Source organism: Chlorocebus sabaeus, chromosome X, assembly GCF_047675955.1.
Source record: "Chlorocebus sabaeus isolate Y175 chromosome X, mChlSab1.0.hap1, whole genome shotgun sequence".
Taxonomy (NCBI): Eukaryota; Metazoa; Chordata; class Mammalia; order Primates; family Cercopithecidae; genus Chlorocebus; species Chlorocebus sabaeus.
The window spans coordinates 33030061-33053067 of record NC_132933.1 but is presented as its reverse complement, the minus strand read 5'-3'; positions in this window follow the sequence as shown (position 1 = coordinate 33053067).

The following is a 23007-nucleotide window of genomic DNA, read 5'->3' as shown; positions in this document are numbered from 1 at the left end:
ATTTATTTATTTATTTAAGACAGTCTCACTCTGTTGCCCAGGATGCAGTGCAGTGGCACAATCTCGGTTCACTGCAACATCTGCCTGCCAGGTTCAAGCAATTCTCCCACCTCAGCCTCCTGAGTAGCTTGGACTACAGGCACATGCCACCACACCCAGTTAAGTTTTGTATTTTTAGTAGAGACGGGGTTTCACCATGTTGACCCAGATGGTCTCGAACCCCTGACCTCAGGTGATCCACCCACCTTGGCCTCCCAAAGTGCTGGGGTTACAGGCTTGAACCACCGCGCCTGGACTGACTCACAGTTCTGCATGGCTAGAGAAGCCTCAGGAAACATACAATCATAGTGGAAGGTGAAGGGGAAGCAAGGCATGTCTCCTCATGGTGGCAGGAGAGAGAGAGAGAGAGGAAGAATGAGGAAGTGCTACATTTAAAACAATCAGCTCTAGTGAGAACTCCCTCACTATCATGAGAACAGCATGGGGGAAACCATCCTCATGATCCATTCACCTTTCACCAGGTCTTTCCGTGGACATGTGGGGATTACAATTCAAGATGAGATTTGGGTGGAGACACAAAGCCAAACCATATCATTGTCCTTTGCCCACTTTTTAATGGTGTTGGTTTTTGCTTGTACATTCATTTAAGTTCCTTATAGATTCTGGATATTAGACCTTTGTTGGATACATAGTTTGCAAATATTTTCTCCCGTTTTGTAGGTTGTCTATTTACTCTGTTGAGAGTTTCTTTTGCTGTGCAGAAGCTGTTTGGATAATTAGGTCTTATTTGTCAATTTTTGTTTTTGTCACAATTGCTTTTGGCATCTTTGTCATGAAATCTTTGCCAGGGTCTATGCCATTTCGTATTTTCTAGGTTATCTTTCAGGTTTTTATAGTTTTAGGTTTTACATTTAAGTCTTTAATTCATCTTGAGTTTAATTATTTTTCTTTTTATTTTATTTTATTTTTCTTGAGACGGAGCCTTGCTCTGTCGCCCAGGCTGGAGTGCAGTGGTGCAATCTCAGCTCACTGCAACCTCCGCCTCCCAGGTTCAAGCGATTCTCCTGCCTCAGCCTCCTGAGTAACTTGGATTACAGGCATGCGCCAGCATGCCCGGCTGATTTTTGTATTTTTAGTAGAGACGTGGTTTCACCATGTTGGTCAGGCTGGTCTCAGACTCCTGACATTGTGATCTGCCTGCCTCGGTTTCCCAAAGTGCTGGGATTACATTGAGTTGATTTTTGTGTATGGTGTAATGAAGAGGAACATACTTCAAAATAATAAGAGCCATATATGACAGCCCCACAGCCACCATCATACTGAATGGGCAGAAGCTGAAAGCATTCCCCCTTGAAAACCGGCACAAGACAAGGATGCCTTCTCTCATCGCTCCTATTCAACATAGTATTGGAAGTTCTGGGCAGGACAATCAGGCAAGAGAAAGAAATAAATGACATCCAAATAGGAAGAGAGAAAGTCAAACCGTCCCTGTTTGTGGATGATATGATTCTACATCTAGAAAACCCCATAGTCTCTGCCCAAAAGCTCCTTGATCTGATAACTCCAGCAGTTTCAGGATACAAAATCAATGTACAAAAATCAGTAGTATTCCTATATACCAACAACATCCAATTGAGAACCAAATCAGGAACACAACTTCATTCACAATAGCCACGAAAGAATGAAATACCTAGGAATACAGCTAACCAGGGAGGTGAAAGAACTCTACAAAGAGAACTACAAAACACTGCTTAAAGACATCAGAGATGACACAAGTAAATGGAAAAACATTCCACGCTCATAGATAGGAAGAATCAATATTGTTAAAATGGCCATACTGCCCAAAGAAGTTTACAGATTCAATGTCATTCCTAACAAACTACCAATGACATTCTTCAGATAATTAGAAAAAACAATTTAAAAATTCATATGGAACCAAAAGACAGCCTGAATAGCCAAGGCAACCCTAAGCAAAAGAACAAAGCTAAGGGCACCAAGCTACCTGACTTCAAACGATACTACAGGACTACAGTGACCAAAACAGCATGGTACCGGTACAAAAACAGGCACATAGAGAAACGGAACAGAATAGAGAGCTCAGAAATAATGCTTCACACCTACAACCATCTGACCTTTGGCAAAGTTAAAACAAAAAAAACAAAAAGCAAAAAACAAAACAAACAAACAAAAAAAACAAGCAATGGGGAAAGGACTACCTATTCAACAAATGGTGCTGGGATAACTGGCTAGCCATATGCAGAAAATTGAAACTGGATATTCTTATTTGTAATAGCAAAAGTGGGAAATAGCCATTAATAAGGGAATGTTTGAATTTATTATGGTACATCCATATAATAGAATATTAAGCACAAAATAGAGAGCTTATTTCACTAACCTGCACTAAACACTTCCTTAAACACAGTAAGCTACACCTTGTGCGGGAGAGTTGCTTTGAATTTGGTTGCCTTCATGTACACAGCAGGCAAGGCAAGAATGCATCAAAAACTGACAACACTGCATTTTGGGTAAGGCTCTTCTATCAAGCGCATGCATTATTCAGCATGAGAGGTCATTAACTTCCAGTAATTAGTGATTCACTTGCAAGTGAGCACTCAAATCTGCCCAAAGGCCTTTGGGAAATTAAGACAGCTTTCCACAAGAGTTCACTGGAATAAAAAATATTAAAGGACATCTACAGTGAATTTTCTGCATAACATCTTTTTGAAGGGTTAAAAATGTTTTCTGTGATTACCTTAATAAAGTATCTATATGTACCTCTTCTGCCCAGAGTTTCTCAACTGTTCATGTTCAATAAACAAACTCTCTTGTCTGAACAAATGTATTATTGTTTCCATTTGTGTGTAGTATAATCTTTAAATGGATCTCATTTGTGTGCTCAGGCATATTCATGCTTGTAATTTCATTTCAAAAAGAATTTTTTTATTTGGTGGCCATCTGAGAGTTTTTTTTTTTATTCTTGAGTCAGAGTCTCACTCTGTTGCCCAGGCTGGAGTGCAGTGGCACCATCTCAGCTCACTGCAACCTCTGCCTCCTGGGTTCAAGCGATTCTCGAATCTCAGCCTCCCAAGTAGCTGGGATTACAGGTGCACCACCCTGCCTGGCTAATTTTTTTGTATTTTTAGTAGAGACAGGGTTTCACCATGTTGGCCAGGCTGGTCTCGAACTTCTGACCTCAAGTGATCCACCCTCTTTGGCCTCCCAAAGTGCTAGGATTACAGGCGTGAGCCACAGCGCCCAACCAGAGCTTTCTTTTTTAAATTAACAAACCCATTTACCCTCCAGTAAACATATATTAAGTGTTTGCAATACATCCAGCATTGTGTTAAAGATTATTTAAACTTTTTTATTATGGGTAATTTCAAACATATACAAAAGTAGAAAAAAAACTATAATGAAATCGCTTTTTATGTAGATTTAACATCATCAACTCAAAGCCAGTCTAGTTATACCTGTACCCGTATTTCATTCCTTTCTAGATTATTCAAAAGTGTCTCCTGAACGTTATATAATTTTATATAATTTCATCCATAAACATTTCTCTATGTCTCTATAAGACATAAGGAATTCTTAAGAAAAACCCACAATACCACTAGAACAACTAAAAAATTCCTCAATATAATCAAACATTCAGTCTGTGTTCAAATTACCAATATCACAAATGTGATTTTTTAACAGTCTGAATCAGAATCCAAATAGTCTTCACATTGTGATTGTTTTTGTGTCTCTTAGCTCTCTGTTGTCTATAAGTTTCTTCTCTCTCTTTCTCCCCTTGACATGTATTTATTGAAGAAATCTGGTTGTTTGTCTTTTTTGTTTGTTTTAGAGACAGGGTTTCACTCTGTCACCCAGTCAGGAGTGCAGTGGTGCAAACATAGCTCACTGCAGCTTCAAACTCCTGGGCTCAAGTGATTCTCCTGCCTCAGCCTCCCAAGTAGCTGGGACTACAGGCTTGTGCCACTAAACCCAGATGTTTTTTAAAATTTTTTGTAGAAATGCACTTTGTTGCCCAGAGTGGTCTTGAACTCCTGGCTTGAAGTGATCGCCCTGCCCCGGCATCCCAAAGTGCTGGGATTACAGTCATGAGCCACTGCACCCAGCCTTGTTTTCTTGTACCTTTACCTAGTCTAGTGCTGATTGCCTCGTCCTGGTTCCTTTAATATATTTCTCTGTCTTTTGTGTTCCTCATAAACAGGTAGTTGGATCTTAAGTAGGGCTGGGCCTGGTGTGATGGTGGCTCACGCCTGTAATCCCAACACTTTGGGAACCTGAGGTGGGAGGATTGCCTGAGCCCAGGAGATGGAGGCTGCAGTGAGCTAACTTCAGCCTATGATCGCACCACTGCACTCCATTCTGGCGACAGAGTGAGACCCCGTTTCAAAAAAACAAAAAGAAAAAGAAAAGTAAAGTGTGGTTGCCAGATTTAGCAAAGATAAATGCAAGACTCTTAGTTAAATTTAATTTCAGATAAACAATGAATGGTTTTGTAGTATAAGCATGTCCCAAATATAATGTATGGGACATACTAAATATTGCTTGGGATGTGCTTACACTAAAATATATATATATATATTATATAATATGTGAAATATATAATATATAAATAAACTCTCCTCTCTCTCTCTCTCTCTCTCTCTCTATATATATATATATATATTTGTTTATTTGAAATTCAATTTTCACTGGGCATCCTGAATTTTATCTGGCAACACTAAGCTTAATCTCAAGGCTATGCTAGATTCAGGATCAATATTTTTTTTGATACAGGGTCTCACTTTGCTGCCCATGCTGGAGTACAGTGGCACAATCATGGCTCACTGCAGCCTCAAATTGCTGGGCTCAAGCAATCCTCCTGCCTCAGCCTTCCGAGTGGCCGTAACTACATGTATGTGCCAAGACACTCACCTATTTTTTTAGTTTTATTTTTTGTAGAGACGAACTCTCCCTGGTCTCACTATATTGCCCAGGCTGCTCTCGAACTCCTGGGCTCAAGGGATTCTCCTGCCTCAGCATCCCAGAGTGCTGGGATTACAGGCATGAGCCACCAAACTTGCCCAGGTTTTTCTTTTTTTTGAGATGGAGTCTTGCTCTGTCTCCCAGGTTGGAGTGCAGTGGCATGATCTTGGCTCACTGCAACCTCCACCTCCCAGGTTCAAGTGATGATTCTCCTGCCTCAGCCTCCTGAGTAGCTGGGATTACAGGTGCCCGCCATCATGCTGGGCTAATTTTTGTATTTCTAGTAGAGATGGGGTTTCACCATGTTGGCCAGGCTGCTCTCGATCTCCTGACCTCGTGGTCCGCCTGCCTCGGCCTCCCAAAGTGCTGGGATTACTGGCGTGAGCCACCGCGCATAGTCATTTTTTAAAAGGCAAAACTGCTTCATAGCGGGTGGTGTGTGTTTCACTCAGGAGATACATAATGTCTGGTTGTCTCTCTTTGTGATGATAGCTGCCTTTGATGCTCAATATCTAAACTGGTAATTCACTAGGGTTGCAATATGGTGATCTAATTTTCCAAGGCATATTTTAAAGAGGAAGCTTAGGGTTGTGATTAAGAGGTCCTGCTCTGAGATGGGAAAGACTTGGTTTTGATATTTGGTCCTACCACTTCCTTGCTGTGTGACCTGGGACAAATCAGTTTGCTTCTCTCAACCATAGCTTCCTCATCTGTAAAACAATAATAGTACCTATCTCATAAAGTTTTCGTGAGGATTAAATAAGGTAAGGTATGTAGGGGGTTTAAAACAGTGCCTAGCACACGGTAGATGCTCAATAAAAACCAGCTGTATCTCATGAGATTCTTGAAGAATTACGGCCTTTCAGATTCAGAATTTTCCAATATTCAAATCCTCCATTCAACAGTTAAATTACATTTTCACATTGTTTATAAACATAATAATAAAGGTCTATGAATGAACAGTCTCTCATATTTGTCCAGTGCTTTGTAGCCAACAAGGGCCTTCTTCACATGCATTCTTACTTGATCCTCATAGCTACATTTTAACCAGAAAGACTGGTTTTGTTCATTTTTTACATCTGAAGAATCTTGGCCGTAGGGAGGCAATTTGCTACACATAACACATCCAGAAAGTCACACAATAGAGCAGGGAGTAAGTCCTAGCCCAAGGCTCTTTTGATGGAAATCAGGTCTTCCCTCCTGCAAAGATTTCATTCCTTGGTTTCAGTTACAACACCACCGTCTTGTTTTCAACTTTTCTTTTCTTCCTCAATCATTTACTTGTTTGTTTATAGTTTTTTTTTGGTAGAGACACTACGTTGTCCAAGCTGGTCTCAAACTCCTGGCCTCAAGCCATCCTCCCACCATGGCCTCCCAAAGTGCTGGAATTAACCGGCGTGAGCCACTGCACCCAATCCAACCTTTCAACTTTTCTTTCAAACGATTCCCTCCTCATCCCCATTCTTGGTGTCTCTTTCTCTTCTTCCCAAATATAGTCATTCTGAATTTCTCTCCTTAGCTCATTTTTATTGCTATATTCTCCCCCTGTGATATCTATTCAATAGCTTCATCTAGTCAAATAGCTTCAACTACTCCCTCTGGGAGGATGATTTCCAAATCTGTATTTCTGGCCTCTATGTCTTCCTTGAGTTTTGGACCTGAAATTTCAATTGCCTGCTTGATATCTCCATATGACTGTTTCAGATAGAATCCAACATTTAATGAATCTGCTTATTTGGATCCTGACTTCAAACAATCAACTATAAACAAACAAGTAAATGATTGAGAACATTTAAATGCTTAATGGATATTTGACTACATTACAGGCTTAATGTTGATTTTTAGGCGGCCAGGCATGGAGGCTCAAGCCTGTAATCTCAGCATTTTGGGAGGCCATGGCAGGAGGATTGCTTGAGCCTAGGAGTTTGAGGCCAGCCTGGGCGACATAGCAAGACTCTGTCCCTGCAGAAAATTTAAAAAATTAGCATGCACCTGAGGTCCCAGCTAATCGATAGGCTGAGGCGAGAGGATCACTTGAGCTTAGGAGGTTGGGGTTTCAGTGAGCTGTGTTTTTGCCACTGCACTCCAGCCTGGGCATCAGAGTGAGACCCTGCCTCAAAAATATTTTTTTAGTTGAGATAATTGTATGTAATTGTAATTAGAAATATATAGTGAATCTTGGATTATATCATATGATGTCTGGGATTTACTTCAAAATAATTCAATTCAGAAAACAGTATGGAGGTTCTTCAAAAAATTAAAAGTAGAGTTACTATACGATCTAGCAATCCCACTACTGGGTATTTATCCAAGAAAAATCAAATTAGTATGTTGAGGAGATATTTGACATCCATGTCCATTTCAGCACTATTCATAATAGCCAAGATATGGAACCAATCTAAGTGTCCAACAGTGAATGAATGGGTCAAGTGCAGTATGTATACACAATGGAACACTATTCAGCCACCAAAAAGAAGGTAATTCTGTCATTTGTGACAGTATGGATGAATCTGGAGGATATTATGTTAAGTGAAATAATCCAGGCACAGGAAGACAAATGGATCCCTTAGAAGTAGAGTAGAATAGTGGTTGCCAGTGGCTAGGGGGATTAACAGGAAGAAGGGTTGGGGGGAGGTTGGTCAAAGGATACATATTTGCAGTTAGATAGGAGGAATAAGTTCAAGAGATCTCTGATACAGCAAGGTGACTATAGTTAATAAGGATATATTGTATCCTTGAAAAATGTAAAGAGAGTTGATGTTATGTGCTTTCACTGCAAAAAAATGATTAACTATGTGAGATTCTGTAGTTGTTAATTAGCTGAATTTAACCATTCTACAATGTTTATATACTTCAAAAACATCATGTTGTACACGATAAATATAAACAACTTTACATGTAAATTTAAAAAATAAATACATTCGAGGCCAGGCGCTGTGGCTCACTCCTGTAATCTCAGCACTTTGGGAGGCTGAGGCCAGTGGATCACGAGGTCAGGAGTTCGAGACCAGCCTGGCCAGCATGGTAGAACCCTGTCTCTACTAAAAATACAAAAAACTAGCCATGTGTGACTGGGCACAGTGGCTCACCCCTGTAATCCCAGCACTTCGGGAGGCCAAGGCGGGTGAATCACAAGGTCAGGAGATCAAGACCATCCTGGCTAACTTGGTGAAACCCTGTCTCTACTAAAAATACAAAAAATTAGCCGGGCATGGCAGCGTGCGCCTGTGGTCTCAGCTACTCGGGAGGCTGAGGCAGGAGAATGGCATGAACCTGGGAGGCGGAGCCTGTAGTGAGCCGAGATCACGCCACTGCACTCTAGCCTGGGCGACAGAGCAAGACTCTGTCTCAAAACAAAAAAAAAAAAAAAAAAAAAATAGCCAGATGTGGTGGCGTGCACTTGTAATCCCAGCAACTCGGGAGGTTGAGGCAGGAGAATCGCTTCAACCCGGAAGGCAGAGGTTGCAGTGAGCCGAGGTTGCACCACTGCACTCCAGCTTGAGTGAAAGAGCCAGACTCCATCTCAAAAAATAAACAAACAAAACCCCAAAAACATACATTTGAAAAAATAAAAAAAGTTCCAAGTTCAATTCAGGAAGGGGAGGAATAGGTAAGATTGATGAAACAAAACTGACCATGAGGTGATAATTGTTGAGCTAGGTAATGGGTATATAGGGCTTCAATATCCTATTCTCTCTATTTTTCTCTCTGTTTGAAAACTTGCATAATAAAGATTTAAAAATATTAAATAGATCCAAAATCAAATTGATCAACCTCACCTATATCCATCTCCTGACAATTGTTTTCCTATTAATGTCCTCTTATCTTCCCAGTTACTTTTTGTGAACATGCAAAGTTCTCTTGGTTTTCTCCTTCTCCCTAACCTCTAGGTCCAGTCAGTTGCTGTCAGGTCAATTCTCCCTTCACAGTGAATCTTGCATCCATTTTTTTCCTTTCAAACTGCCACCACTTTATTAAGTCCTTCATCACTTCTTGCCTGAAATAGTGTAATAGCATACATACGTTCCTCCCCATTTCCAGTCCCTCCTTACTTTATGCATATCAAACATCTAGCATAGTGCTTGGTACTTAGTTATTTTATTTTATTTTATTTTTGGAGTGCAGTGGTACCATCTCAGGTCACTGGAACCTCCACTTCCCGGGCTCAAGTGATTCTCGTGCCTCAGCCTCCCAAGTAGCTGGGACTACAGGCGTGCACCACCACGCCCGGCTAATTTTTTGTATTTTAGTAGAGATGGGGTTTCACCATGCTGCCCAGGCTGGTCTCGAACTTCCGAGCTCAGGCGATCTGCCCACCTCTGCCTCCCAAAGTGCTGGGATTACAGGCGTGAGCCACTGCGCCTGTTCAATACTTAGTTCTTTCTCCGCAACCATGAATTCATCTTTCTCACTAGTGCCTGCTTAATCCTCTGATTGTGTCTTCTGTCTTCCCTGAGAGACATACGTAGGCACTAGGTATGCTTTCATTTTTATATTATTTATTTATTTGTTTATTTATTTATTTATTGAGACACAGTCTCAGTCTGTCACCCAGGCTGGAGTGCAATGGCACAATCTTGGCTCAGTGCAACCTCCGCCTCCTGGGTTCAAGCAAGTCTCCTGCCTCAGCCTCCCAAGTAGCTAGGATTACAGGCATCACCCACCACTCCTGGCTAATTTTTATATTTTTAGTAGAGACAGGGTTTCGTTATCTTGGCCAGGCTAGTCTAGAACTCTTTAGCTCAGATGATCCACTCACCTCAGCCTTCCCTGAGAGAGACTGCCCTTCACTTCCTTTCAGCATTGCTTTGCTCTCTGTCCTTGTTGGATCCTCAGTAGGCTTCACTGCTGCCTTCATTCCACCCCAACTGCCATGCTTTGTGGAGGAAATGTGTGTGTTTGAATAAAGACGGACTTCTCAGTTCCAAAGTTAGATGTGAGAGCAGTATTTTTTTCTAGCTCTGGATGAATGGGCCTTTACATTTTGAGAAAATAGTCATACTAAATGTGAGTAAAAGAGAAGCAAGTTTTAAATCTCCCTCTTGTCTCCCCACTCGGTTGGGAAGAAAAGGGAAGATCTTTAGTTCAGAGGGATCAGCTTCTAGATCCAGGTAGGTTAGAGTAAATACTAATGTTGAAGAAGGAAATGGGTGGATGTTATTCCAGTAAGCTGGGGGCTTCTTGAGGAAATACTTCTTGCCTAGTTCTGGTCAAGTGATGAACAGCAGAAGCTGCCACCAGTGGGTCTCATAGAATCAACATCAGCAGTGTAGATTGGGTGAAGGTGCTGTAGCCCAGGGATGCCTCAGGGAAATGGCTATAGAACCCTTGTTTTTTGAGGTCTGTCTGGTGTAGTTCTGTTTGTTATGGACAGCAGCCAAGCCGTCAGGGATTGGGCCGACCATACATAAAGAACCGTCCTATCCTTTAAAAAGAAAATGCCATAAGTCAATCACATTCTACCATTTTAAGCATAACACTTGTAACTAAATCAAACTGCTGTATTATAATCAAAATGCATCCTCCTGTTTTATATTTAAGGCCCACAGGCTTCAACTAATTTAGGGGACCATCTGGTAGGAGAGAGAGAAAGTCTCATTACAAAGTGGCATTTGTTTTCAGGCTCAGACCTCAAAAGGGATTGTCCTGAAGACCCCAACCAATTCCCTGTGTGAGGGTCTAGCGCTCCTGACCCTACCACTTAGGTAGAAAGAACATGACTTTGGAGTCAGATAAGATTCAATTCTTTCCTTCAACTTTCCCAAGCTGGGTGCTTTGAGCCACAGGACTCCTGAAGTTTGAGTTTTCTCAGTTTCCTCATATGTAATATGGGAATTAGATTATACCTGAAGTTGTTTGGAAGATTAGAGGAGACATAGGCTCCCAGAGGGACCCTAGAGCTATTGGCCCCCTTCCCAATATCTGTAACTTAATCCTCCTTCATTGTATGCACTCTGAGTCTTGCTATTCTGGCCTTCTTTGCCTAACATCCACTTTTACATACATAGACACTAGGCATGCTTTTATTTTTCTTTTATTTATTTATTTTTTTTGAAATGCAGTCTCACTCTGCCACCCAGGCTGGAGTGCAATGGTGTGATATCAGCTCACTGCAACCTCCACCTCCTGGGTTCAAGCGATTCTCCTGCCTCAGCCTCTGTAGTAGCTGGGATTACAGGCACGAGCCACCACACCCGGCTAAATTTTGTATTTTTAGTAGAGATGGGATTTCACTATGTTGGCCAGACTGGCCTCAAACTCCTGAGCTCAGGTGATCCACCTGTCTCAGCCTCCCAAAGTGCTAGGATTACAAGCGTGAGCCACCACGTCCTGCCTAAGCATGCTTTTAAACAGATCTTTGAACTAAAGGGCTAAAAAATAAGTTTTGCTTTAATGCTGTTGTTTGTTCACTTTTCTAGGAAGTAAAGAATTGAAATTGTGATTGCCCTGATATAAACTTTTCAGAAGGCAATTTTGCCTCTTATGTAGTGTGCTGAGCAAATCTATTCTCAAAGTCCTCCTCTCCTATATTTACATAGTTGAAAGGATTAGATTAGTTGGTTGGGACAAATCCTGGTTGCAGCTCAGGGGTGGGGAGGAGAGGGAGTGAAGAGTAGGTTGGTTAGAAATGGAAAATATGGGAATAAGGATGCTTTTAGACTCTATCTAGATAACTGTTATGTAGGTTACAGCTTTATTTCAAGTGAGAATGTGAATATGGCTGTTTTCCTAGTTAGAGCCTAATGCTCAAAATTGCCTTGGAACCAAGAAACAAAATTAAACAGTGATGATTAATATTGGCAGAATGTAATTGCTGAAGATGAGTCATGGATACCTGGAATTTCACTGTGCGATTCTCTATACTTTTATGTGTGTTTGACAATATCCATAATTAAAAGATTTTTATGTGACAATAGAGGTCAAGAACTGAGGAGTTTGACTGTCATGTCAGAAAAACTAGTACAGCATATCTGAACCAATGTAATTTGTTAGAGGAAATTATGGTGATTTCTATAATGCTTATTTAGTTAACTGGATTTACTTGAAAGATTATATAGCATATGGCAAACAGATAAAACATTCAGTGAATATAATATAAATTGATCTCAAAAAAGTTTTTGGTTTTTTTTTTTTTTTGGCCTGGTGCTGTGGCTCATGCCTGTAATCCCAGCAACTTGGGAGGATGAAGTGGGCAGATCACCTGAGGCCAGGAGTTCAAGAGCAGACTCGCCAACATGGTGAATTCTACCAGAGGTACAAAGAGGAGATGATACCATTCAACTATTCCAAACAATAGAAACATGGTGAAACTCCATCTCTACTAAAAATACAACAAAAGTTAGCTATGCATGGTGGCGTGCGCCTGTAGTCCCAGCTACTTGGGTTGCTGAGGCAGGAGAATTGCTTGAACCCGGGAGGCAGAAGTTGCAGTGAGCTGAGATCATGCCACTGCACTCCAGCCTGGGCGACAGAGCGAGATTCTGTCTCAAAAAAAAAAAAAAAAAAAAAAAAAAAGGGTGTTTTTGTTTTTGTTTTAATTCAGACGGGATTTGCAGGTCACCAAAAGGCTTCTGACAGGATGTCACAACCACTGGTTCTATTTTTTTTTTTTTTACGAGACAGTGTCTTGCTCTGTCACTCAGGCTGGAATGCAGTGGCATGATCATGATCATGGCTAACAGCTGCTTCAACTTCCTGGACCCAGAGGATTCTCCTGCCTCAACATCCTGAGTAGTTGGAACTACAGGCACCAGGCACAAGTGACCATACCTAGTAAATATGTTTTATTTTAGTTTTGTAGCATGGGATCTCACTATGTTGCCCAGGCTGATCTCAAACTCCTGGTGATCTCTCCCACCTTGGCTTCCCAAAGTGTTGGGATTACAGGCATGAGCCACCACTCCCAGCTGTGCATAACATCTGTTTTTAAGGGAATTGAGTCACCGTAGGATTGTAACCCGCTTTCCTCTGAGTAGATATTGCCTGAGAAGTAGGAAACAAAGATAAAGATAAAGGAGGTTAAAGGATTGTTTTGATATTTCAAAAGCATGACTCCTTAGGGATAGGATTGGGTGGAGCAATATTTTTTAATAAATATATTTCTGCAAAAGAGCTGAAGGTATGCACAGTGAAATCTCTGAGTTGATTACATTAAACTCTTCTTGAGCCATGAATTACTTTTATTTTTTATAAACCAGGAAGAAGCTGAATATCTGAATAGACCAATAACAAGTTCTGAAATTGAGGCAGTAATTAATAGCCTACCAACCAAAAAAAGTACAGGACCAGACGGATTCACAGTCGAATTCTACCAGAGGTACAAAGAGGAGATGATACCATTCAACTATTCCAAACAATAGAAAAAGAGGGAATCCTCCCTAACTCACTTTACAAGGCAAGCATTATCCTGATACCAAAACCTGGCAGAGACAAAACAAAAGAAAGAAAATTTCAGGCCAACATTCCTGATGAGATCGATGCAAAAACCCTCAATAAAATACTGGCAAACCGAATCCAGCAGCACATTAACAAACTTTTCCACCAAGATCAAATCAGCTTCATCCCTGGGATGCAAGGCTGGTTCAACATACACAAATCAATAAATGTAATCCATCACATAAACAGAACCAATGACAAAACCACATGAGTATCTCAAAAGATGCAGAAATGGCCTTTGACAAAATTTAACACCTCCTTCATGCTGAAAACACTCAATAAACTAGGTATTGATGGAACGTATCTCAAAATAATAAGAGCTATTTATGACAAACCCACAGCCAGTATCATACTGAATGGGCAAAAGCTGGAAGCATTCCCTTTGAAAACCGGCACAAGACAAAGATGACTTCTCTCACCACTCCTATTCAACCTAGTATTGGAAGTTCTGGCCAGGGAAATCAGGCAAGAGAAAGAAATAAAGGATATTCAAATAGGAAGAGAGGAAATCAAATTGTCTCTGCAGATGACATGATTGTATATTTAGAAAACCCCATTGTCTCAGTCCCAAATCTCCTTAAGCTGATAAGCAACTTCAGCAAAGTCTCAGGATACAAAATCAATGTGCAAAAATAATAAGCATTCCTATACACCAATAACAGACAAACAGAGAACCAAATCATAAGTAAACTCCCATTCACAATTGCTACAGAGAGAATAAAATACCTAGGAATCCAACTTACAAGGGATGTGAAGGACCTCTTCAAGGAGAACAACAGACCACTGCTCAAGGAAGTAAGAGAGGGCAGAAACAAATGGAAAAAATTCCATGCTCATGGATAGGAAGAATCAATATTGTGAAAATGGCCATACTGCCCAAAGTAATTTATAGATTCAATGCTATTCCCATCAAGCTACCATTGGCTTTCTTCACAGAATTAGAAAAAAATACTTTAAAGTTCATATGGAACCAAAAACTAGTCCATATAGCTAAGACAATCCTAAACAAAAAGAACAAAGCTGGAGGCATCATGCTACTGGACTTCAAACGATACTACAAGGCTACAGTAACCAAAACAGCATGGTACTGGTACCAAAACAGATATATAGACCAATGAAACAGAACAGAAGCCTCAGCAATAACACCACACACCTACAACCATCTGATCTTTGACAAATCTGACAAAAACAAGCAATGGGGAAAGATTCCCTATTTAATAAATGGTGATGGGAAAACTGGCTAGCCATATGCAGAAAACTGAATTTGGACTCCTTCTTTACACATTATTCAAAAATTAACTCAAGATGGATTAAAGATTTAAATGAAAGACCTAAAACCATAAAAACCCTAGAAGAAAACATAAGCAATACCATTCAGGACATAGGCATGGGCAAAGACTTCATGACTAAAACACCAAAAGCAATGGCAACAAAAGCCAAAATTGACAAATGGGATCTAATTAAACTAAAGAGCTTCTGCACAGCAAAAGAAACTATCATCAGAGTGAACAGGCAGCCTACAGAATGGGAGAAAATTTTTGCAATCTATCCATCTGACAAAGGGCTAGTATGCAGGATCTACAAGGAACTTAAACAAATTTACAAGAAAAAAACAAACAACCCATCAAAAAGTGGGTGAAGGATATGAACAGATACTTCTCAAAAGAAAACATTTATGTGGTCAACAAACATGAAAAAAAGCTCATCATCACTGGTCATTAGAGAAATGCAAATCAAAATCACAATGAGATATCATCTCACTCCAGTTAGAATGGCAATCATTAGAAAGTCAGGAAACAGCAGATGCTGGAGAGGATGTGGAGAAATAGGAACGCTTTTACACTGTTGGTGGGAGTGTAAATTATTTCAACCATTGTGGAAGACAGAGTGGTGATTTCTCAGTTATCTAGAACTAGAAATACCATTTGATCCAACAATCCCATTACTGGGCATATACCCAAAGGATTATAAATCATTCTACCATAAAGACACATGCACACATATGTTTATTGCAGCACTATTCACAATAGCAAAGGCTTGGAACCAACCCAAATGGCCATCAATGATAGATTGGATAAAGAAAATGTGGCAAATATACACCAGGAAATACTATGCAGCTGTAAAAAAGGATGAGTTCATGTCCTTTGCAGGGCCATGGATGAAACTGGAAACCATCATTCTCAGCAAACTATCATGGGAACAGAAAATCAAACACTGCATATTCTCACTCTTAAGTGGGAGTTCAACAATGAAAACTTATGGACACAGGGAGGGAAACATCACACACTGGGGCCTATTGGTGGTTGGGGGGCAAGGGGAGAGATAGTATTAGGAGAAATACCTAATGTAGATGAGGGGTTGATGGGTGCAGCAAACCACCATGGCACATGTATACCTATGTAACAAACCTGCACGTTCTGCACGTTTATCCCAGAACTTAAAGTATAATTTTAAAAAAAGCGCAAATAAAATTGTCAGTAATAAACATCAATATCAGCAGATTTGTAAATTATATGTATCTCAAATTCTTTTTTATACATGTACTTTATTTTTTATTTAAAAAATTTGTCAAAGATTGAGTGTATTTCGAAACACAAAAAAAAGAAGAAATTACTTAGGGAGATAGTGAGGGTACGGAAGTCCTCTGTAAGGTTTTACTTTTAATAAAAAGCAGCCCTAACTTATTTTCCTTCCTAACAAAAAGCAGCCTGTAAAATCAAGCTGCATACATAGATGGCAGCAGTTGTGCCAATCATGCTCAAAATGTCGGCTCCATCTTCCCTTCTCTTCGTCAGCCACGTGTACAGTAAGGAGCAGACCAGATGGCGTCTGCCAAGGGGAAAGTTCATTTGCATAATAAGATTAGGGTGGGGCAGCCCGCCTTCCCTGTGCACTATGTAAACATCATATCTGATTGAACCAATCTGTGAGCCCTGTGTAAATTAGACACTGCCTCTTCAAGCCTGACTATAAAATCTGGGGAATCCGCCAAGGCTGGTGGCCTTTCCTCTGGGAAGTCCCCTATCTCTCACTAGAGAGAGACAGCAGTTTTCCTTTCTTTTTCTTTTGCCTATCAAACCTCCACTCCTAAACTCCTCGTGTGTGTCTGTGTCCTAAATTTTCCTGGTGTGAGACAACGAACCTGGGGTATATACCCCAGACAATGTAGCTGCTTCATGACTGAAGAGAAATTGAGTTGCAGATACATTTACCTGGGGTTAATGGAATATATTTATGTGGCGTGGTGTCACCTCTGTGTATAGTTAGGTTATTGCTGGCCGTATCAGTGTAGTAATGACTTGTGGTAACACTTCTAAAGTAGTCAATTCAAAGCTTTTTAAGTATTAGTCATTACATAAAACACTTGACATATCCTAAAATCTTACAGCTTGTATGTAAAAGAAATAATAGAGGTTTGATAGAGGTTTTCTTAAATTTGACAACAATCCAGAACTTTACATCACATTAGCCAGTAATGGGTTGCCATGCTGAAAGAGGCTTTTCTAAACTCTTGGGAAAAACTAAATTGTTTTTCTATTCTCTCCACAGAAATTACACTACAAAAGTAGTATTGGATGAAGAGGTAATCAAAAGATATGCAGACAAAAATATAGTAAAAAAGGTAATGTGGAGGTGCATCAGCTAATATAATGAAAATATTGTTATTTTTCCTGATTTTGTGATGTTTGTGGTATTTGCCAGTTTTAAAACTTGTAGTTTCTTGTGATTTGTTTTCTCATTCTAAATAAATGTTCAGGGTTTTACCTAATTTTATTCTTTAAAAAGAAATTTATTTAACCCAAATGATACAAGCTTCTGCCCCACAAAACTTGGATCTGCCACTACCGATGAGGTAAATAGTGATGGTCATTTGGAGTGTGCCACGTTATAGATAAGGACACTGGCTTACCCAAGCTAGCATAGATAGGGTACAGCCAGGATGCAATGTTGAGTCTTCTGGATTCAAAGTTTATGTTTTCTTCACTATCTGAAACTATCTTCTTCCAGATGAAAATTTATAGGTAATCAACACAAATTGTAGTAATAACAACAATCTATTAAGTGCTTAGTAGGTGTCAGGCATCAATAAATATTATTTCATTTAAACTGCACAATGACTGTCTATATTATTATCCTTATTTTACAGTTGGGAATACTAAGATTGAGAGAAGTGAATTAAATTGTTCAGGCTCACACAGCTAATAAGGGATGAAAGCCAGGATTTGAATTCGTGTCTAAATGAGTCTAAAGCCTCAACTATGTTACAAACTGCCTGAGGAGAAAACCCTGGAGTTCCTACAAGGGAAGACCGGCTTATTGTTTCCTTCCATCAACCTCCAGTTGAGTACAGAAGAGGATAGTGCCTTCTCTGACCCAGATGTGAGCAGAAGATCAAATCCTTCCCCCAAAATTTTGGCACACCAATATGAACCAAATGCCCTAGGTGTCTCTTTCCACAAATCCTAGACAGTGTTGTCATTGCCTTTGCCCACTCCTATCGTCTCAAAAGCTAATCTTGGCTGCTCAGTTGTGGTGTTCCTGATAGACAGGAGGCCTAAACATGATCAACCAAAGAACTTTCTGGCCTCTTCTTCAGAGTCATACTCACAGTTCGCATGGAGGGCCCACAGGCACTGCGTCAACACTGAAGCAACTCTGCACTTCCTCCCTTGCTATCACCAATCCTGCTTTTGGCAACACTATTAAAAGTGATGTCAAATACGGTTGTCAGAACCTGGGCTGTCAGGATTCCTTTGATTCCTCTTAAAGTCTTCAAGAAAGGGAGATGCTGTCCTGAGGGTACATACCTGAATCCTATTAGTTCTCACCTCACTTCTCAGCTTGGGGGACAACAAAAGACCTCTGTGTCACAGCCTTTCCATGTTCCAATATGAGATTTCAATCTGACCCTCTCAGTAGGTCAGCAGGAGGCTGAAATAAGCATCCCTGCCTTCCAGGGCACCAAGTACCTGAGGATGTTTCTGTACTTGTCTACTTTTGTGCTACAAACTCGAATTTTTGAACTGGATTCCAAGTCTCACCAGCTGACCTATTCTAGTCGTCAAAAGTCAGTAGTCATTTTCTCCTCTGTATTTTTATGACATAGCACTGCTTCCAAGTCATCAAAATTCGCATCCATTTGTCAAAGGTCTTGGAGGTAGAGGACAGCATATGCTAAAACAGAACCTTGAGCCAAGCAGGTTGACAATCTCCAAAATGTTTAAGTAAGAGGAGGAGCACATGAGAGAAGTTTGCCCAGGTGAAAACTCCTTACTCCTTCATCTGTAAATTTGCTTTCTGGGGGATCCCTCAGCAAGAGCAGCTTTATTTTGATAGGCTACATAGTTGAGCCGCAAACACTCTTCCTCACTGCCAGGTCTTGGCATTTTGTACCTGCCTCTCCCTTCCTCTTCAACTCCACAGCCCTTTCTAATGTGTGCTCCAATTCTGACCTGACCATCCTGAATCAACTCATTGATGAGCTTTGCAATCTTTGAACAGTCCTTCAAACAGCTCCTGTGGTATCTGCTGAATCTCCCAAATGTCTTTAAATGTTGAACACTGGCCATGCAGTGACCTTTTCAGGATCTATGCCCAGCCCCTGCTGTGATTTTATATATCCAATGTATTATTTTTTGTTCCAAAGTTTGTTTGAACTGATTTTTAAAAAATATCTACCCAACATATTTTAATGAGGTCTTGCAGAACCGGCATTTGTCAAGGGACAGTTTCAGGCTGTTTCCCAAGTGATCCAGCAATATGAGGAGCAATTGCTCCTCTCCTCCAAAGCGCCACCAAATATAATTATGTCATCTAAACAAGCAAGTACCTCCAGGTGATTCATATCACCAGTTGCCTTTTCCATAAAACCCTGGAAGGTGTCTGGGGCTGAAAAGACGTATGGGGCAGTCTTTCAAATAGGTAAAACCCCACAGAGCAGATGAAAGCTGTCTTTTCTTTATTTCAGTCAGCCACAGGGATTTAATAATAGCACTTCTCAAACACAGAATTGGAAATCACTGATTCCCTACCATACACTCTAGAGGGTAATCTGTCCAAAAACCTTGCTATCTTAGGCGAAAAATGATAATACGACATCTATATTCCTGGCCCTATGTCTGCCCTCTCCTACAGTGAGCTTTCCTTCTTTCTCTGTATGAATTTGTTTATTCAGCTAAATTAACTCTGACTGCACATTATAATCTATGGAGCTTGTTATAAAACATCTATCCCTGGACCTCACCCACCCCTAGAGATCCTAACATTTTTTAAATACCTACTCTATGCTATGTCCCATGCCTTGCCCTAGGTGTAGAGGAAATCCAGTCATGGACTCTGCCCCTCAATTCATAGTTGAGGGGCAAAGATAGATAAATAAAAAACTATAATTCATCAAGAAAATACAGTATAATTCCATGTTCTTTTCTTTATCTAGTTTCTCATAAAATTGTGCCAGTATGGGTAAGGTAAACATGGATTCGTTCAACAAGTCCTTGTATATAGGAGGAGTGTTTCCTGGAATCTTGGGTGACATAAATTGAGGATTTTTAAAAAATAGTAAGACGAGGCTGGGTACGGCTCATACCTGTAATCACAGCACTTTGGGAGTCTGAGGCAGGCAGATCACTTGAGGTCAGGAGTTCAAGACCAGCCTGGGGCAACATGGCAAAATTCAGTCTCTACTAAAAATACAAAAATTAGCTGGGCATGGTGGCGGGCACCTGTAATCCCAGCTACTCAGAAGGTTGAGGCAGGAGAAACACTTGAATCCAGGAGGCAGAGGTTGCAGTGAGCCGAGATCGTGCCACTGCACTCCAACCTGGGTGACTCTGTCTCAAATACATACACACACACACACACACACACATATATAGTAAGATATACATGAATGTCCATAGAAGTTTCATTTGTAATAGCCAAAAATGAAACAGCCCAGACATCCTTCAAAGGATGAATAATTAAACAAACTGTGGTACATCTATAACTTGGAATACTACTCAGTAAGAAAAAGGAATGAATTATTGATGCACATGACAACATGGATGAATCTCCAGACTATGCTGATTATGTTGAGTGAAAAAGGCTGATCCCCAAAGGTGACATACTGTATGATCCCATCTGTGTAATCTTGAAATGACAGAATTGTAGAGATGGAAAAGTGATTAGTGGTTGTTAGGGGTTAGGGAAGCTGAGAGGGATTGAGGGAGGGAGGTATGGTTATGAAACAGTAACATGAGGGATCCTTGTGGTGACTAAAATGTTCTATGTCTTGATTGATTGTTGTGGTGGAGATGCAAGGCTATACTATGGTAAAATCATATATAACTAAGCACTCACCCACACACCACATGCAAATATACATGTAGAACTGGTGAAGTCTGAATAAGCACTGTGGATTGTATCAATGTCAATTTCTTGGTTTTGATATTGCACTATAGTTGTATAAGATGCTCACATTGGAGGATACTGAGGAAAAGGTGTGTAGGACTTCCTTATACGTGCCTTGCAATCTTCTGTGAATCTATAATTGGTTCAAAAAATAATAGTCTGAGAAGCTGCTAACCAGAAATCAAAAGGATGAAAAATGTCAGACACATTTGTAAATGCAAAACTACAAATGGTGACATTAGGAGAACCTGGGAATATAGTTAATCTTCAATGTTACAAGGAGGACAGTCTCAGGAAATATTACATTTTATTTTTATTTTATTTTATTTTGTTTTGGACACACGGTCTTTGGATGCACTTAGCCCAGGCTGGAGTGCATTGGCACCATCTCAGCTCACTTCAACCTCCACCTCCCAAGTAGCTGGGACTACAGGCATGCACCACCATGCCAGGCTAATTTTTTTTTGTCCTTTTTGTAGAGATGGGGTTTTGCCATGTTGGCCAGACTGGTCTCAAACTCCTGACCTCAGGTGATCTGCCTGCCTTGTCCTCCCTAAGTGCTAGGATTACAGGCGTGAGCCACAGAGCCTAGAGCCTGGCCGGGAATATTACATTTAAAAACAGGTAAGTTTCATTGTTTTTCCAATTATAAAAGAATGTTTCTTGTGGAAAATTTAGAACATGTAGCCCCAAAAACATTATTAATAATCCTACCAATTTGAGATAACTATTATTTTTCAACATTTAGAGTGTTTTTTTCTTTGTTTGTTTTGTTTTTAGCCGTAGAGTCTCTATTGCCCAGGTTGGAGTGCACTGGTTTGATCATAGCTCACTGCAGCCTCAAACTCCTGGGCTCCAGAGATCCTACTGACTCAGCCTCCCCAGTAGCTGGAACTACAGGCACGTGCCACCACATTCAGCTAGTTTTCTTTTTAGTAGAGATAAGGTCTTGCTATATTGCCCAGGCTGGTCATGAACTGAAGCTTCTGCTTCGACCTCCCAAAGTGTTGGGATTACAGGCATGAGCAACCATACACAGTCTTTTTTTTCTATGCATAAAATTAAAACAAACATTTTCATACTCAGCAATACATTTTTTTCCTCGTCTTTAAAGAATCATTTATTTTGAGCCAGCCTGGATGAAAAAAGATCATTTATTAATATAACTTTAATGTACATATAGTATTCTATCATATGGATGCAGAATTAATGATTTACCCAAACCGCTATTTTGAACATTTAGGTTGTTTTCAAGTTTTTGGTATTACAGATACTGCTGCAATATATATCATTGTACATACATCTTTATATGTATTCCTGATTACTTCCTTAGTATGAATTCTTTGGAGCAAAATTATTGGGTCAAAGATTATATACGTTTTTAAAGTTTTTGCTACATCTGGCTAAATTGCCTGTCAGAAATTTTATATTAATGTTCCACCTATTGTTTTTTTCCAGAGCATATTCCTGGTTGCTGATGTCAGCAACAAGGCTGGATAGTCCCACTGTGCCAATTCGTTTGCTCCTTAGTTCAGTGCTATAGAATCTAGCACAATGCTAAGTATATACTAGGCCCTCAGAAATATTTGTTGATTTAATATCTTTCATAATGTATTCTTTGAAATTTGCATCTGGAAATGGTGAGAAACAAAATAACCAAAATATTAGCGTGCTTTAACCCCGAATTATATTACTGACATCTAGTGAAGAGTAAGGTCTTGAGGCAATAGGACAGCACGTTTTTTTTTTTTTTTTTTTTGAGACGGAGTCATGCTCTGTCGCCCGGGCTGGAGTGCTGTGGCCGGATCTCAGCTCACTGCAAGCTCCGCCTCCCAGGTTTACGCCGTTCTTCTGCCTCAGCCTCCCGTGTAGCTGGGACTACAGGCGCCCGCCACCTCGCCCAGCTAGTTTTTTGTATTTTTTAGTAGAGACAGGGTTTCACCGTGTTAGCCAGAATGGTCTCGATCTCCTGACCTCGTGATCCGCCCGTCTCGGCCTCCCAAAGTGCTGGGATTACAGGCTTGAGCCACCGCGCCCGGCCAGGACAGGCACGTTTTTACAGAGAGGAAGGATCTGGGAAAAATCTGGAGGCTCTGAAGTAGGAAGCAGAAATCACCGGAGGTTTCTGGGAGTAGACTGAGAGAGTCTAAAAGGAGGAGAGAGAGGCCACTTGTGAAGTGCACCCACTCCATCGGTTTCCTGGAAAGG